The sequence below is a fragment of the Diadema antillarum genome, unplaced genomic scaffold, assembly GCF_040938485.1.
Source record: "Diadema antillarum isolate AM-2024a unplaced genomic scaffold, OU_Dant_1.0 seq00001175_RagTag, whole genome shotgun sequence".
In the NCBI taxonomy this organism is placed as follows: Eukaryota; Metazoa; Echinodermata; class Echinoidea; order Diadematoida; family Diadematidae; genus Diadema; species Diadema antillarum.
The window spans coordinates 28,313-48,442 of record NW_027271978.1 but is presented as its reverse complement, the minus strand read 5'-3'; the positions used below and the strand labels follow the sequence as shown (position 1 = coordinate 48,442).

The 20,130-nt window shown below is 38.9% G+C and overlaps 1 long non-coding RNA gene across 1 annotated transcript; it reads right to left on the bottom strand.

Annotated features, from left to right (window-relative positions):
• Positions 1–3,892: 3,892 nt before the first annotated feature.
• On the bottom strand, positions 3,893–5,569 carry LOC139744434 (uncharacterized). Its single transcript, XR_011711826.1, has 3 exons — positions 5,353–5,569; positions 4,923–5,054; positions 3,893–4,075 (listed from the first exon to the last, which is right to left on the bottom strand). It is a non-coding gene; the product is annotated as an uncharacterized lncRNA (long non-coding RNA).
• Between the last annotated feature and the right edge of the window lie 14,561 nt (positions 5,570–20,130).

The following is a 20,130-nucleotide window of genomic DNA, read 5'->3' as shown; positions in this document are numbered from 1 at the left end:
CTTAGGACTTAAAAGTAAGTCTTAGCTAGGATTTAAAAATTTAAGTCTATGTTCGACTTAAATTTCAAGTCTATAGAATTTATTTTTTAAGTCTTATTAGATTACATTTAAATCTTTCTTAGACTTGTTTTTAGAATAAATCCAGCTTGGATTTAAACGACGAAAGACTTATCTTAAGCCTTCCTTGGATTTATTTCAAATAAATCCATCATGGATTTAAACTCAGACTACTGAAAATGACAGCCAATTGATGCACTTTCTTCACATGTAAAGGTCTATTTATTTTAACAAAATCAAACTGATGCATTTTTCACAAACATTGATAAGTTACAAAATATACAGATGATTGTCATACACATGTAGGCTCCAGAAAAAATGAAATACGACATGATGAAAACAGAGCATATTTTGCAATAGTCTCAGATGGTCACATCTTCACATTCATGTTACTGATGCTTCTTTCACTGTGTTCTGTAAACAAGTTACTAGACGACTGGAACCTTCATTGCCAAATAGATTACTTTTTTCACTTTTTTTAAAAATCTTGCAAGATGACTCCATACAACTCGATTCACTTTCATTTTATGTATTTCTTTCCCTGGTGAGCATCGTTAAGTCGTAAGATGGAAACTATGAACAAATATAAGATTATATATGAATTCTAATAACTTAAATTTTAGAAATGATGCTGTGTAATAAACAATACAGCCTCCATTAAGTTGACATTTAGATTTACACGCTTTGTACGTCCCATGCATGCAATTTAAAGAATTATTTGATTTTTTGGAATGATGCATAGTATAAATTTAATCAAGAGGGAAGTAAAGGCCGAAATTAGTGTAATCAAATTAGAAAAGAGAAGAAATTTCCCTACACAGAATGGTGTAAAGACTATGAAAATCAGCTACAAAATAAGGAAGATATGCCTCTTTTCAATTTCACACATTTCCAGAAAACAGATCTTGTCCAGTCTTTATGAACGTCCAAATGAGGGAATTGATGATGTCATTCCTTCAAAATATTTTTACACTTTTCACCTGCATGTATTTGCATATTCATGCGGACTAGTCAAGAAATGTTTTCTGAAAACGTGTTACATTTCCTTATTTCTTACCAGACTTCCCTAATTTTTCCACTATTCCGTAGGGAAAATTTACAATTGAATCCAAACTGTATTACATACAACAGTAGGGAGCAAGATCTATGTAAACTCTGAAGTAAATTCACCTTAAAACATTAAGAAGCTCAAATAACAATTAACATTCTAAACTTACTTCTAAAATTCCTTGAATATCGATTGTCTGAAATGGATTTACATAAGTACATTTCCATACTGCATTTTGGTAGACAAAGTGTTTGACAAAAGAATATACAAATTCCTGCTTAATCTATTGATATTTAAGAATCCATCTCAACTGATGACAGGGAACCATCTCAAGAGACTGTTCAAGTGAGATGGACCACTAGTTTCTTAATTACTTTGATGTCATATCTTGTAACAAAGCACTATGTTGAAGTGATGCAATCTGAATTTTTAACTAGAATTATCACTCATTGTGATTAATATACCCCCACCCACAATTGAGGGAATTAGCTCAACCAGGATTATTTTTTCTTACTTTTTAATAAAGAAAAAATTACCATGGCAATGCACTGTTCCACCTCTCAAATCAAGTGCTCAAAAACTGAGTGAGCAAGATAAATAAACTGACGATTTCTATGGTTTTTACTAAAAATTGTGTAACCATGACAACACAATGTTGGACATCAAGAAAAAAATGAAGTTTGCACAACTATAGGCCCTATATCATAGCCGTCATATGTGCCAAATTTCAAGCTAAATGCTAAAAGGGTGAGGGGTTTAGTTGAATTCACATTAGTGTATCATTTTCATGCAAAATATACTGTTACCATGGCAACACATTTTCCACAGTGACAAAAGATTTTTTGCACATCTAGGTAATGTAGAGGTAACATGTGCCAAATTTGAAGCCAAAATGCTCTAAACAGAGACAGGAGAATCGAAATGTTTGTATGATTTTCATTGAAAATGCACCGTTACCATGGCAACACATTGTTTAACAATGATGAAATATGAAGTTTGCATATTTCTGAACTACAATGGTTGCATGTGCCAAATTTCAAGCCAAATGCTCAAAGACTGAGGGAGTTACCTGAATCCAAAATGTTTTTGTATGATTTTCATTCAAACTATGTTGTTACCATGGCAACACAATGATCAACAATGACAAAAGGTTAAGTTTGCACATGTAGGTACCATAGTGGTCAGGTGTGCCAAATTTCAAGCTAAATGCTCAAAGACTGAGGTTGTTACATGAATCCACAATATCTTTGTATGCATTTTAGTGAAAAGATGCTGTTACCATGGCAACGCATTGTTCACCATTGATGAAAGATTAAGTTTGCACATCTATATGCTAAAGTTGTTGCATGTGCCAAATGTCAAGCCAATTACTCAAAGAGTGAGGGAGTTAACTGAATCCACAATATTTTTGTATGATTTTCATTCAAAATATGCCATTACCGTGGCAACACATTGATCGACACTTACGAAAGAATACGTTTACACATCTATATACCACAGTGGTCTTTTGTGCCAAATTTCTAGCTAAATGCTCGAAGACTATTCTAAGTTAGCTGAATCCACAATATTTTTGTATGTTTTTTGGTTTAAAAAAAGCTGTTACCATGGCAACGCATTGCTCACCACATTGTTTCCATATCTATATACCATAGTGGTCATGTGTGCCAAATTTCAAGTCAAATGCTCTAAATTTGTTTAAGGTGCCCATCTGCGCTGAATCTATCCTTCCTCGTGGGTTCAAGCACATACTTTGGCTGGAAAACCAAAGTTTATTTCTTTATAAATAGAGAGTTTCATATTAAAGTGTTTAGCCACAACGTCATAATGAAAATAGCAACAAATCAGCGCTCAATAAATGTGATGGACAATGGCTCAACAACACTGTGGGAGTGATGAAAATTAGGTAATCGTTGAATAATTACAAAAGTGTTCAGGGGAACTTAAACTTTCTTCTTTCAATTTGAATCAATGCGGATCTGGCATTACTTTTTTTTTTTCATCATCAACCAGACATATACAGAAAACAAGCCAAAGATGAACAATAAATAAATTGAAACTGGACATGTATAAAAACTTGAAATATTGTTTAAATGTTCACGTAGCAATGCAAATGCAAAAGTGAGGCACACACATACATGATAGCACCTCTAAAGGAAACATTGCGCCATTAACTTTCCTTAATGTGTTATTTTCATTTAAAAATGCACACAAAAAAAAAATTACAAGGAAATTTTACTACAACCAGGGCATGACAGACATGCTTCTTGTGTGCATGGATTTGTAGCTCAATATAAATGGAAAAGTGAGGCACACATAACGTAACTCAATATCCATGAGTCAAACATTATGCATGATAGTATCTTCAAAGGAAACATTGCAGCATTTTACCTGTGTTACTTTGATTTAAGAATTCACCGAAAATTAAGAAAACTTTGCTGCACATCAGGGCAAGTCAGATATGCTTCTTGTGTGTATGGGTTTGTGGCACAATGTCGGAAAATCTTACTAGCATCATACACTGACGTGTTCTTGAAGTTCGTGGCTAATGCCCAGAACGAAGCCCTCACTTGGGATTGTAGCAGTACATGAATATGCCGCCACAAAATCAAAGAATGCTTCAAGCACCCAAGCATATTTGACGATGAAGACACAGTGGGCTTTAAAGAGTCTGTCAAATTCTTGCTTCCGGTCATCTCCAGCCTGGATTTAGTATGGTCTTGTCCAGGATGAAAAAATACTGGATGTACGTCTAGTCACTCCCTTATCTGACTAAGCAAGGCTGGCTGAAGGTGGCATCTTTAGCATCACTGAACTTCGCGCTTCTCGCTCGTGATGTATACGTTTCGCGCGGATCAACTTGGCGTTTCCCGTTTGCTAGGGCTTTCAGGTGGGAGAATCTCCAGATCAGAAGATGCTTGGGGCTGGGGTTGGAGTCTCTGCATCAGCAATGCCATGAACATTGGTTCCTACCTGAAAAGAGATTAAACATGTATAGCACTACTGATATTTCGAACTAAATTTCACTTGAATCCTTTGAGCAAATGACAAAGGCTACAATTATTATCAAATAAACTTTGCATCACATAGAGGGAAGTTAAGTTCTCAGTGAGAGGGCACTCTGGAGGGAAAAAATATTAAGATATAATTTTACATATTGATCTTAAATACAATGTACTAATAACATATTCATCACATAACTATTAGTTTGTGATGTACAAGTAAATATTTCTGATATATTTCGGAACATATTATTTTAAAACATTTTGTCTCATCTGGTAAACCTCAAAGCCTTGAAAAAAATTCCCAGAAATCAGATTACTTTTTGCCATCATCGGGGTGGGGCCTACTTGATATTTACATGTTCCAGACTCATAAGATATTTGATGTACATATTATTACAAATCAATAGAAGTCAGCATGCATTTTTAATCCGTAATTTAATGAATTTAAAAGAAAACTGTCAAAACACGGTAGATACAGTACCCCTACACAATACTCATTGCTGAATGTTCTAAAGTTTGTTTGAGAAGAATCGCTTCAAAAACACTGATATATCAGAGAAGAAAACTTTGCATTTCTCACGACAACATGAGAAATTCAGATTTTTAAATTCCACCTGTTACTGAGTACATGCAGATTCTACACGAGTCTTGCTTTGTAAGATACGAAGCTCAAATATTCTTCTCTAAACATGAGCTGGTACTTAAAAGCCCAATGAAACATGCATATGTATTGATAATTCTCAAAATTGGAAGCTCAATGATTTGATCATAAACTGATTTCAAGTCTATAAACATTAAGCATATACTGTACTTACAGGCACATAGTCATTCTGCACCAGGTACTGCTGGGCATCCCTCGGGAGCATGAGAGGTCCTCTCCCTTTCTTCTACATGGGGATGTTGGGTCTGTGAAGCATCGCTGCAAGTAGTGACATTCCACAAAATTCCTATAGAATGGAACACAATACAATTTTTTTTTCAACTTTACGTATTTCACCCATTCTCTTTAACATATTAGATATGATGTATTGTATCACCTCTGACAATCCCTAACATTCAGTTTTCGACTTATTATCAATATCAGTCTATGAAGAGCAAACTCGTACACATTCACTTTCCTGAAAAGTGTAATAGCAATGAAGCATATACAAATGAGTAAGTTTTACTCTTACACTTTGGACAGAAATTGTTCCAGTAATTATAATCAATGCCACAAGATCTATGAGGATTGGCAGAAGGACTTACTGTCTCCATCCATGTCTTCACATCTTCTTACGATGTCTTGCAACTAAGGGTGGTTTCGCTTGGCAAGTGCAAGATTCTATTGACGTAAAATGGCCCCCATCTGTTCACCATCTCCTGCACTTTTCTCGGTACAACTGGGCAAAGTCCGCATTGATCTGAAAATAAACACAAAAACTGTGAAATATCAGTGATAAGGAAGTGGAAAATGAAAAACAGAAACGCTTGACAAAAAAAAAGGAAGAAAACAAATATGCTTTGGGGGTATAAACGGTCGCCATAGCCACATTTCTAGATTTTTATGTAATTAATTATTTCTTATTGGTCTCGAGGGTTGTATTTCATGCTGGAGGAAAAAATGAGACCGATATCTCTGATTTTTGTTTCAGATGTTATCGTTAAAATCAATTTTTAGAAATACCAGGGATGTCTTGCATATCTAAACACCAAGAAGGGATAGTCCTGACAGAGTACTCCTTGGAGTACAAATTATACAAATAATAGGTAATTTGCATTCCCTTTATCTTAAAAAATATTAAAAGTAAAAAATAAAAAAAGGCCTCATATATTGTAAAGCTTCACTACATTCTCTCATTGGTGTATGTGATGCTTAATGCATACATCTCAGCCAGAAGTGTAGATCTGTAGAATTTTTAAGTCTAGATCCTTCTACTCAAACACAGATCACCACATTGATTATGCTACAAAGAGAAAAACTGGAGTAGAATACCTTTATCCAGGTGCGAAATCTTGTTCCATTGCACGAGTTAATCCCATACATTATTTGTTTCATACAACGCCTTCAACAATAACACTAATAAACAGATTTACTAGTTCAAGAAAGAGTCTTGAATTCAGTGCAGAAATGGCAACCATAAGGCCTAGGTGTCCAGGCCTACTACTGAGTGGTAGTAATAATAATAGAAGTATTTTCATGGAATGCAAATCAGTAGCACATTCACATTACATACACATGTACGCAGCCGAGTGCAAGTAGCATTGAAGTTGATTATTCCAGTAAAATGAGTGACATGATGCACGCTTGATAGTAAGAGTGTTGAGTGCACACGCCAAAGGTAATTGTTTATTGTGACATCAGACTCAGTAGACCTAGTCATGCAATGGAACAGAAACTGTTTATTAATTGTAGACCCCCTATTTTAATATGGGAGTCAATGGAAATTGGTGATGTCAGCCAATATGGCCCATGCGATAGAAGTTTTTACAGTTCAGAGCTTGACGCCACTGCACTGGCATTGCAACATTGGCGCCCTAAACCCTGGGGTGCTCATCACACAGGGGGCTTCGTGTTTGGGCTGGTCGCAGTTCAATTGTAGCGCCCATAGGGTCTACGTACTATTGGTGGCCTAAACAGAACGTTAAAAATAAAACCCATCTAACAGCATATGCCCTACATTTTATCACAGCATAGTGGGGCATGATAAGGCCTAGAACTGTGCCTTTCTACGTAGAAATTGATAAATTAAACCTTACAAGAGTGTAGGAAGGGGTGAACTGACACTAACTTGTTACTGTTACTCAGTGTTAGACGACAGTTAGGCCTACGCTACAGTAGCCTATGCCCATAGCTTTACCTTTCAGTCAAGACACCAAATCGTAAATCATTAGGTAGAATGGGCGCTTTATAAGAGTCCCTGTATTATTACACTTGTACTTGCAGTTTCACCGAAATAGAGCCCCCACGGAATACTAGTATAACGTTAGCCTACAATGTCATGTAACTTGTTACAATGTTTGGATAGACACATTAGCCATGAACAGCTAAGTTAGCACTGGCGCTTCAGGGATGGACAGCGCTGTATAATACAGTGGCAAGGCTCAAACTCGCCAAAAAAAATGTAGGGCGGTTAGTGCACATCTTAACATCTTTTATCTTTGGTTACTGAGTCCCAGAGTTATCAAACACATTCTTAAGCATTCATACAGTAATATGCTCACCTTTAAGCAACTTGGTCAAGCTTCCGTCAGATCATACCCTCAAAAAACTCCGGCCTGCATGACTTCTGCCTTCAAGACCAACTCAACTGTTCGAGTCAATAGCGTTTGTTTGCAAATGGTCGATGGTAGGTATAAGTACTATAGTACATGTACAATGTACATACTGTACACTGAATGTGTGTGTATGACTACGCTATAGCATCGCATGAAGCAAAGTGACGGCCAGCGCCAATTCCGGTTTTAGGCGGTTCAAGATAGCGCATGACGTCATTTACAAGTCATCTGATTGGCTGAAAGTTTAAGTCCTTGTTAGATTTAGATTGCGAACAGCTTCGACACTCAACTTTTAATCGAAGCCACCTAAAATAAGTCTTAAAGACTTAAAATATTTTAAGTCGTAAGAAAGATTTAAAATTTAAGTCCTAGAAATTAAGAGAGAAGAATATAGCTACAAACGACAGTTTGGGGACTGTAAAATGCCAAAATTTTCAAGCTCGCTCGCATTTAATCGCTACACCATTCTCCTGATGTTGCTGCCAGTGATTGACAGTAGTTGCGCCCGGTGCGGCGCCCGGTGCGGCACCCCTTAATTCCCAAAGCGAAGAAAGGGCTTTTTACACTTGTGTTTCTTAACCCCGGACTTTCTCTGACCCAGGACTATCGTTAGTCCCGTACCAATTTTTTCAGCTTTTTACACTCGCCAATTAGTCCCGTACTATCTCTTGTCCGGGGCTAAGGAGAAAACTGACCTTTTTACACTCGTATTTCTTAGCCCCGGACTTTCCAAACCACATGAATATTCATAATTACGCTGTGTACTGTACACGTACACGCACGCACCGGCAGCACTTGATTACCTCGTTTCTGATTGGTCAGTGAGGGTCGGACTTCGTCTCCGTCGCTTAGCCCAGGATTATTTTTTCGTTCTGTTTACACTCACTTGCTTGGCACGGCAATTGCGGTGCTAACCCCTGCTATTTTGCAGGGCCAGATAGTACCGTACTATCGGTGGGGCTAGCCCACTTTGGCAAAAACGAGTGTAAACAGAAAGTGGGCTAAGGATAGTCCCGTACCAACGGTGGGGCTAAGGCTTCCCCCCCCCCCCCCCCCCCCCTTAGCCCCACCGTTGGTCCGGGGCTAAGCAAAAATTTACAAGTGTAAAAAGCCCTATAGTATATCTACAAACGGCAGTTTTTAGACTGTAAAAGTTTTATGTCAAAATTTTCAAGCTCGCTCGCTCCGCTCGCTCGCATTTAATCGCTATGCCATTCTCCTGATGTTGCTGCCAGTGATTGACAGCAGTTGCGCCGGTGTGTCCCCCCCCCCTTAGTTTCCAAAGCGAAGAATATAGCTACAAACGTCACTTTTTGGACAGTAAAATGTCAAAATTTTCAATGTAAAAAGATTTCACAGTGGGAGGGGGAAACCCCCCTACCATACCCTCCCCCCCCCCCTTGCTTGCTTCGCTCCTCACGATCTCATAACCGCTCCCCCCTAAGATCAAATCCTGTCTACGCCGGTGATAGACCCCACTATATTGTAGGCCTTCGCAGTGATGTCGCACAGGCGGAGCAAGAGCTGAAATACCACGATTTAGTCATTCAATAATATATTGTGAATATTTCATTTTCTATTGGGTTTTTTAAAGAAAAAAAAAACACAAATTTCACCAAACGTGTGCACCAGATCGCTGAATTTCAGGTCTTAAAAATGCAAAATCTTCCTCCTGTGGGAGAGGGATACACCCCCCCCCCATACACACCCTCCCCCCGTTTGATCGCTCCGCTCCCTCTCACAGATATTTCAAAAACAAACTGATTTTCCGCCGCAAGTCATCTGACAAGCAAAAAAAAGCAACAACAAGAACAAAAAGTCTTCATATTTTTGCTGCCATTCTCCTCCCACTTTATATTTCTGCAAAAGAGTGGGACATCCGATCCCTGTAAAGTGTGAGTGTGTGTGTGGGGGGGGGGGGGGGGGGGGGGAGGGGCACAAAGCTTCCCCCCCCCCCCCCCCCCCCCCCCCCAAGGCTGCGCCGGTCCGGTTATGGGCTTGTGATCGTGGTGATGGTGACCATCCCCACTCCTCAGTACGGACTTACGCCGTTGGTGTTGGGGGGTGTAAAGGATATGTAAAGGATACACTTCCTAGGAATATCCGACTGCACGTTTTCTTAACTATTTTGTTTTGTTGTTGATCGGTAAATATAAAGAATTATTTGAAATTTGTGGTGATGTATGTGTTCACTTTATTGTGAGTATAAAATAATTATGCTTGTATAATATTGTGTATGTGTCATTTATAATGTATACATGTACATGAATATGTATGCATGTATGTAGATATACCTATGTGCACGCCCATATGCCAACAAAAAGAATTTACTAAATCGTAAATGGACAATAAATGAATCTGAAATCTGAAATCTGAAATCGGAATGCCATGTCTTTAGCAAGACATTTTATCGTTAGAGCTGATGTAATTCCACATGCAGAATGATTACGAAACAAACAAAATAAAACAGACAACAACACGCACAAAACTAGCCAATTTTAACAGAACTCTAAAATCATCATCTTAATATTACTGCCTACAGGCCTATACATTATAAGACGTGGCTATACAACCAAAAACATAACAGATACAAGAAATTTGATGAAGGGTAATATCGAGAGTAAAGCCTTGGTCGAGAACATTGTGGATATTTCAAATCATGCTTCACGATGATGTTTTAACTCACCATTTTCCACGAAGTAGGAATCTGCGGGGTCTTAATATTATGAAGTGGACAAAAATAATGTTGAAGTCAAAGTTGCAGTGAGCCGTTACGAAAAGCTTCAGAAGAGCTGATCTGCTGTGGAAATGGAATTTGCGCTACATGCTCAGCTCAAGTACGCATGCACGAGCTGTACAATAAGCCAGTTGGGAGTCAACTTATGTGCACATAAGTTCGCACGATTCAACAATTCATTGAATTCATAAATCATGTTCAAGAAAACAATAAACATGCCCATAACAGGTGACCAGACTACTGGGTCCGTGAATTAACACTTGAGGAAATATCCATGTCATTATTTTGCATCAAATGTATTCTATGGATTAGGCGTTTAAAAAACATTTTCCACTTTTGATTCTTAATATTTCAGTAACTGTATATCAGATAACACTGTCATTGATATGAGTGATAGCTGTAAAGTGTATACAATTTTGTTGGAGGTGATTTAAATATGAAAGCATAAATCAATTTCGTGAAATCCATGATCAATTTCACAGTTAGGTTACAGATTTTGCTCTATTTCCAACCCTCTGTACAAAACTTTCACTTTGCACAGGGGTCAAAGGGTGTGTATGGGAGTTTGTGGTTAACACCCTGACAATGGTCCTGAACAATGGCCAGGTTTTGAATGCTTTATTATTTATTCATGTGAAATTCCAGTATCACAGCTAGTCTTTATTCATTCTGAAATATGGTGTTTGCAAGCACATGGAAACATGTGCTTACATTTTTCATGTGCATGTATTTTACCCTAAGGCTTTACCGTGCATGAAAAAAAAAAGGAATAAAATCAGCCCTTAAAAACAAATCGTGTAGTTTGCACCCATATATGAAGGGTTTGTTTGCAAAAACCGAGAAGTCCATTTTTGAAGATTTTGAAGTACGATCTCTGTCATAAAGTACAAAATAATACCTTTTAAATGATATATTGGTCACTACATATACAGATATATTTCTTAAGTTATTGTCAAAAGAAGCAAACATTTTGTTATTATTCTCTTTATTTTTCTTGACCTTTAATCGCAAATATCTCCATTTGGCAAATATGGACTTATCGGTTTTTGCAAACAAACTCTTCATATATTCGCGATTTTGCTCTCTAAATGATTTTATTTTGTCATTTCATTTATTTTCACTTAATAAAATCTGCATACATAAAATGTGACAATGGTATGACAAGTATAACATTACAATGTGACAAACAAACAATCAAAGCAAACAAACAACCAAAGATATCAAGTGAAGGGGTGAGTGAGAATGCAATGGGCCTTATCTAAAACTAATCCCGGAAAACTAAGTACATCGTATATACAGAGAAAAACGTTGGCACACACACACACACACACACATACACACACATGCATACACAGACAAAAACATGGACCAGCACATTAACAATACACAAGATGTCATTTTCACAAACACACCCTATCTTGCTAGTCTCTTATAAATTCGCAAAATGATATAGGTAACTTCCAGAATCCCTTTAAAGTAAAATACGCTTGAAAGCTTTCTTAAAACTTTGTTACGTTTTCTTACATTTCACATCAGAGTGGATGGAATTCCCGATTTTAGGGCCTTGTAAATATTGACTTATTTTTTTATATTTTTTTTAATTTTTTTTTTTTTGCTGCCCCGAGATCGAGTCGAAACGAAAATCTTTAGCATGTAGTGGAGTTTGACTCCATCATCGCACAGTCAGCATGCAGGGAATGCTGTGACATATTCCATTTTCATTGGTCAATACCACACGAGTAGTCAGGTATTCTTCGTTAGCTTGTTCGCAGACCCTTTCATCAAGGACTCAACTTGATTTAAAAATGCTCCGATGAATGATTATGAAATCATGGGAGAACATCAAGCTTTATGATGTCTTTAAAAAAAATCATGTACATAGCAGCACCACGACGGTATGCAATATTGTATTCAAGTGTCGATCAACACCATATAAGTCTGTCTTTGAGACTAGTTATGTGCACAATATTGCACCTTAGCAAGAATGAACCACAAACAGGAAGATATGTCTTTGTAATGGTAATTACGTTTCGACATCCCGACCAATAAGCAGGGCTGCACAATAACCCATTTTTTCTGCCGGTCCAACCTGTCTCTGTCGGACCGGTAAATGCCTCGTTTTACCATTTTTTACCGGTCCGAACAGAAAATTTACCGGTCAACAACGACAACCTAAAAAAACATTAAATGACTTGCAAACTTATTTTCTTGTTTTTTATGGACGTACCCCCCCCCCCACCCATGTACATTTTACAGAGTAATATTTGTTTTGTAAAACTTGCATTATCTATTGCACAAGGAATAAAAAAAAAAGATAGGAAAAAATAGAATGTTTATTTGTGAATTACAGTGTAAAATGATAATGAACAAAATCAGATTGTATCAAATGCGTTTGTGACTTTTTCTAAACATCGGCGCACGAACTTGCTGCGTAACCTGCTCTTGGTGGTCAGTTGGATTGCGACGATTTAATGAATTATTTTAGCTGTGATATTTTCTGATGCACGCGCTACAAGGGGTTCTTTATTTTTCTCCCGATAATCTATTCACATTTGTGCATGCGTTCTTGAAAGGCACACGACATGCAGGGCCGAATTCGCAATCCTTTTTGCGCCCATTTCCATCTCAGATATTAGCGGGATTGTGACGATTTGATAAATTACTTATGGCGATAGGCTGTATTATATCCCTCATGTAAAGCTTCTTGCCATAGGATTGTACAGAGCACGAACATGGTGTAGTTTTACTAGCTAGCTACGAGCAGCTGGATGCGGTGCAATTGGTTACTAGCCAGCGGGATATAGTACTTTTGGGAATCCACGATTTGCACCCATCGTGATCGTGTGATCGATATCTACATTTCTCACTTAAGAATGTACGCAGTGCGCGTAGTAGCGATACTTTTGAGCGACAGTCCTGTGGCTTGTAGCTAGCTAGCTAGCGCTAAGAGAGCGCGCGGTGTGATGTGCGACAGCATTACAGAAATCTGTGTGGTGCGATGGCGTGGCCGGTCGGTGTGTAACGTGTGGACGTGTGATACGTGATCAATGCATTCAGCTCAATTGACAAAGTGACTGCTTCCAGTAACGGAAGAATGATCGCAGGAGGACACCATATCAGGTACGAATTAGGAATAAACTAAAACCGATTTTGAAGATGATCTGGGTAACGAAGCCGCTTTAGGCCTACTTCTAACGTAGTCCTGGACCTCGATCTTTCGGAGTTTTGCACGCTGTAGTGTAGCTCGTGTGTAGGAATCAACAACAGCGCAGCGGTGTCGTTCGCTACGCGCTGCACGCACTGCTGCTGCACTGCTACAGCCTAACGTTAGATTTATCGTTCACGAAACCTGCACACTTTTCCAAAAGGGAACCGTCATTACTCTAGTAAAATGCTCGAGAGGGATATAAAACAAATATCGACTGCTTTCTTTCGGGCCATGGTAAAACTATTTGACCTCGGTGATGTCTCAACAGTGCCATGTCCCTCGACTTCGTCTCGGGACATAGCACTGTTGAGACATCACCTCGGTGCAAATAGTTTTACCATCTCCCTCTGCAGCAGTCGATATTTGTATAATATTTTCTGATGCACGCGCCAAAAGGGCTTGAAAATGTGTCCTTTATTTTTTTCCCGGTAAACTCTTCGAATTTCGTAAGTGCGTTCTTAAAAGATGCACCACATGGCCGAATTCATGATACTTTTTGCGCCTATTTCTACCTCAAATATCAGCGGGATTGTGACGATTTCATGAATCACTTCGGCTGTAATCTTTTATGATGCACGCGCCAAAAGGGCTTGAAAATGTGTCCTTTATTTTTTCCCGATAAACTCTTCGAATTTCATAAGTGCGTTCTTAAAAGATGTTTCACACGGCCGAATTCATGATTCTTTTGCGCCTATTTCTACCTCAAATATCAGCGGAATTGTGGCGATGTCATGAATTACTTCGGATGTAACTTTTTGTGATGCACGCACCGGCTAGAATGGTTGATAATGCGTTCTTTATTTTTCTCCCCATAATCTCTTCGCATTCCGTACATGCGTTCTTTAAAGGTATACGACACGGCCGAATTCGCGATCCTTTTTGCGCCTTTTTCTACCTCAAATATCAGCGGGATTGCGATGATTTTATGAATTACTTTGGCTGTAATCTTTAATGATACACGCCCCAAAAGAGGTTGAAAATGTGTCCTTTATCCTTCCCAGATAAACTCTTCGCATTTCGTAAATGCGTTCTTAAAAGATATACGACACGGCCAAAAATCATGATTCTTTTTGCACCTATTGTTTCCTCAAACTTCAACGGGATTGTGATGATTTTATGAATTATCATTCGGCTGTAATCTTTATAATGCACGGGCCAAAAGGGGTTGAAAATGTGTCCTGTATTTTTCTCCCTACAATCTCTTCGCATTTCGTGTATGCGTATACGACACGGCCGAATTCACGATCCTTTTAGCGCCTATTTCTACATCAAATATCAGCGGGATTGCGATATTTCGTTAATTATTTCGGCTGTTATCTTTTGTGAAACATGCACCAGAAGGGTTGAAAATGCGTTCTTTATTTTTCTCCCGATAATTTCTTCGCATTTGTGCATCATGCGTTTTCAAAATTTTACACTGCACGCAGGGCCTAATTTGAGATTCTTTTTGCGCCTATTATTGTTTCCTCAAATTCCAACGGGACTGCGAAATTTTCATGAATTACTATTCGGCTGTAATCTATATGTTGCAAGCGCCAAAAGGGGTGAAAATTTGTCCTTTATTTCTCCCGCTAATCTTTTCCCATTTCGTACATGCATTCTTAAAAGGTATACGACACGGCCGAATTCACAATCCTTTTTGCGCCTATTTCTATCTCAAATATCAGCGGGACTATGGCGATTTCATGAATTACTTCAGATGTAATCTTTTGTAATGCACGCACCAGAAGGGTAAAAATGTGTTTTTTTTTATTTTTCTCCCGATAATCTTGTCGCATTTGTGCATTCGTTTTTGATTAAGACCAACACGGCATGCAGGACTGAATTCAAGATCCTCTTTGCGCCTATTATTTCCTCAAATTTCAACGGGATTGCGTCGATTTCATGAATTGTTATTCGGCTGTAATCTTTTATGATGCACTCACCAAATGTGTCCCTTTTTTTTTTCTCCTCTATAATCTCTTCGCATTTCGTACATAAGCTTTTGAAAGATACGACGCGGCCGGTCGAATTCATGATCCTTTTCTGGACGATTTCTACCTCAAATAATTATGTAAGCGGGACTGCGACGATTTCATTTTTTTTTTCTTCCTAGTATCATCTCTTCACATTTTGTGCATGCGTTCTTAAAAAGTACACGGAAGGGCCGATTTCGTAATCCTTTTTGCGCCTATCTTCATTATGAGACCATTCTGAACGAATGAAAATATTCATCTGTGAAATGATTGTGTAAAATGAAAATAAACGCAATCTGATCCATTTACTGTATCGCTGAATATCGAATGTCTTTTTACTTTTTCTAAAAATCAACACAAGTAAATTAGTTCTAACATAACTGCCACGCTGCTGCGAAGCCGGGATCGGATTGATCTTGCGTTAAAAAATCATGAGTAAAATGACCCAGAAATGCGTGCGCTTCTATCAATGCTTCTTGTCTGGCATGACCGCCGATCGCAAGCAAACGAAAAGCAGTTACACTGTACATGCTTTGCATGTATTGCATTGCATGGCAATGCGTGAGCAGCGCCAAATGCGCAAGCGAGCGCGAATAACTGGTCGACTGCTAGTGCTCAAAACTACTGTACAAATTGCACCGGTAGACATTTAAACGAAAACTTGCGTAAAACTTGTTGAACAGTGCGATATCTTGCATTCTGTTTCTTCCTGATCGGGGCTGCTCTTTTTCTTTCTACTGACCCCACCAATGCTTTTTTTTTACTGGTCATGTCGGACCGGTAACTTGTGGATTTCCTGAAAAGTTACCGGTCCGACAGCGACTTTTACCGGTCTTTGACCGTCGGACCGGCGCCAGTGTGCACCCTTGCAATAAGAGATAGGTTAGGTGAATGTTAAAGACACTTTGATACACGAATAGAGATTGCGCAAAAACAAAAAATAAAACCAACATGCCTGGGCAGTAATCTGATATATCTATTGATAAAGAATTCTATTTGAAGATTCATATCAGTTTGATTTGTCAGTATGAGGAAAAGTGATAAAATAAAACCGGCTATCCAGGGTACAGTTTAAACACTTTCACATGAAACAGCTCTGATTTACACTTTTGCACAATGATATTTCTGTTCAGAATTTACTTTTGTTTTATAAGATTTCATTTGATAAATAAACAAGCAAAATAGAGCCAACATTATGTTAAGGTTCAAAATGAATCTTCAGATTGCTTAGCAAGATGGCGGTATGGAACATTGATCATCAAAGGCACAAACAGGGCACTTGTGGAATTATTTGTACATCAAATAGAAAGCTGAAAACCATTTGAATAATTACAGCTAGTTGGAACTCCACCTGTTTAACCTCCTAGGTTATGCGTACGATGCGATTGGACACTACCAGACGGGTAATCATGTATTCTGCGTTATTTTTTCGCAGACCCTTTTCATCATGGACTCAACTTAATTTGAAAAAAAAAATGATGAATGATTATAGAATACTAAAGAAAAAGTTTTTCGATATCAACAAATGCGTGTACATGATACGAGCATGAGGATATGTAATATTGCATTAAGTGTCGAGCAACACCATATGAGGTCTTTGTTTGAGACTAGTTGAGGACGCAATATTGCACCGTCAATGACTGTGGCAAGATCGAACCCCAGATGCACCTTATAAGAAACAAAGTTCCACCATTTTCTCAAATCGTATATATAGTTTGCACCCATTTTCGCGACTTCGAACCCTTCAAGCTCCATTATTGAACCTTGTTTTCTTAGTGTGTATAGATTTCCAGAAAGTCACCCACGTACATGCACATTATTCCATTTTGATTACACACAGGAGAGTGGCCGAGCTGGTAGAGAAGGGGAATCTTCCTATGCTGTACAGGTGACAAAGGAGTACGAAAAGCTACATGTCTTGATAAGATATGGGCTTGGAATGTAGCCTACTTGGACAATGACAGTACAGCGTAAATGCATGGACCTACTACACACGAAAGCCATGTTCAGACGTATTTCTAGTCGGAGTAAACTTTTATGGCGCAGCAATCAAAATTCATGTTTATACTTATCTTACCACGACCCTGTGTCCACACGATGGTCGTGGGAAGAAACTCCGACCAATTTACCACGGCCTTCGCGGGGATCACCGTGGAGGGTCGGTGTAATTTCCGGAAGTGGTAGAGCCGCGCACGTCCACCATACGTTTTTTTTTTTCTTTTTCTTTTTTACCAGCGGCATTTGCCTTCTCCATTCTTGTTGATGGAATTTCTGAGCGCTAGCTTTTTCGTCGCGATCGACGGGGTTAGAATTGCACTACACACGCACGTATACTCGCAAAATGTCAACATTTCGATTTGACTCCGGAATTTTTACCTAGATCGTATATAAGGTATGTAAGTTCACAGATACTCCGAGGGCTTGTCCGCACGGGTAATTTACTCCGACCGGCTAGTCGTAGTAGCGAGATACTCCTGAGAAAACTCAGGAGTATCTTTGTCGGAGGAAGAGGTCGTGGTAAGTTCCTTCGGCCGGAGGAAGTTACCACGACCTTGTTCAGACGGGCACTATACTCCGACCTTTCCTCCGAAGTTAATTTGTCAATTTGTGGCGGCACAAATTGTCGCCACTGCATAAATTGTCGCCTGGAGACAATTTGTGATGCTTTGTGCAGTTCCGAATTTCTGACCTCGATGCCGACAATTTGTGCTGGCAAATATGGTCGTCAGCCATGCACTGTGAATTGTGTGACTGGGGTGGTTGCTCCGGTGTTATGCTTTGGTGGGGTGGGTATGACTGGTAAGTTATGCGTATGTGTGTGTGTGTGTGTGTGTGTGTGTGTGTGTGTGCGTGTGTTGGGGGGGGGGGGGTAGTGGTGCTTGGTATGTGCTGTGTATGATTTGTACGTGCGTATTATGTGACTTGTGTATGCGTTTGCGCATAGCTGTGTGTGTGTGTGTGCGTATGTGTGTGTGTGTTTGGAGTATAATAATACAATATGTCGAAACTAAACCAAACTGAATAAAACTGTGCATGTGTGATGGTTGTATAGTGGTAGTGGTTTATATGTCTGTGTGTATATACGTGTACCTGTGTGCGTACTTGTGACTGTTTGTGTTTGTGTTTTGATGTTTGTGCCGAACTTATTGGGCTGCAGCAGGCACTACTGTGGCAATGAAAAATGCCTTCAACGTGTATGAGCACGTGTTTATAGAGTTCACAGCGGCGTTGATTTCAAAATAGTATGGGTGTGTCAATTTCAGCGGTGAGGCGGGCTAGGAGAGAGAGACCGAGAGAAAAGGCATACGAGGGAGGTACCCTCCCTAAATGTTATCTGTCTTTGTTCATATTTTCACCGCAGTCATATTCTTTCATCAGTCTTAACTTCAACTTCCATATCATTATTCTTTGTCCCAGAATAAGTTTTGCATGCTTTATGCAAGAGCGAATAATTTCGACACGCCGTAAATAATTTCTTAATCGTTAGTAGATTTTAGTGCAAACGAACTGACATATACACACCGCAAATACAATACAAACGCATTTATAAACAAACACCAACAAACACTCAGACAAATCCTCATAATGCATATAAACCACCTCAAGACAAATTCTTCCATAATGTGCAATAAAACTCACACACACACACACACACACACACACAAATACGTACGAACGGACACTCAATTATCATGTGCGCGCGCACATGCACACTTCCTTGAAACCTCACCGTGACTTTTTACATGGCTTATTTACATGGATGTAGCCATGCAAGTTATGTGTTGGTATTGCAATGACTATGTCAAGAATGATATTACCCACCAAAATGTGCTTCGAGGGCGGGTGACAATTTGTGCCGTCATCCCTCATCGCCAATTGTCGCCAGACGACAACTTGTGCCGTCAGCTCCATGCACAAATTGTCGCCTGTTTCAGGGTGCGACAATTTGTGACGGGGTGACAATTTGTGTCGCAACATACGCGCATTTCGCATATGAATTTACTTGAGCGATAAATCACAAATGTACCCTACAATAAATTGCACATGCATTTTTTCTTCGTTGGGAGAGTAAATAGGTTCTACGCATGTAGGTTTTAGATTTCTCAAAGCTCTGTCTTGTTTTTATCCAGGCTGGCTGTCGGCGGTAATGATAAGATCAAAGCAGGAAAGCATGTTTAAAATGATTTTGTGCCACTTTTGACAGAAATAGGTGCATGAATATTAAAGGCACCTGTTATAACTATACCCGGTGCATACCAGAGCTATAACTGAATTAACGAGTGATGAATGTCCATGTGTGTAGGTCCATGGTACATGCTACCGGATGAAAAGACTTTTGAGTGTGAGCCTGAAGTGCAAAACCTTCCACATCTATGCTGTGATGTTTCTTGTAAGCTTGTAACTTTATACAGACCTGCCAATTTACAAATTCTAATGGTTCGTTTTGACAGGTCACAAGTGTACTCTTGATTTGTTACATGTGAAAAATTGATGACCATAAAATCAAACGATGAAGCTCACAGACTGTGCATACCACTATGCAGCAGACAGAAAATGCTATGAACATTTTAAATGGGCAGGTAATTCAAACTTCTTATTTGAACTACAATCCATTACTCAAGAAATAACACTTTATTGTCAAGAATTCAGTTCATTGGTTTTATGTACGTATGAATACTGCCTCCTTTATGAAGCTCATTTCTGTTATGAATAGAATGACAATCATTGTGTGATCTCTTTAACGGACAGAAATGGGACATATGGAAATTGCTCAGAGTCACCCCAACAACAAATTGATTTTGCAGATCCCAACCTTGCATTTTCTTTTTTACTCCCTATATAGGGGGAAACCTGATTATAAGCCTTTT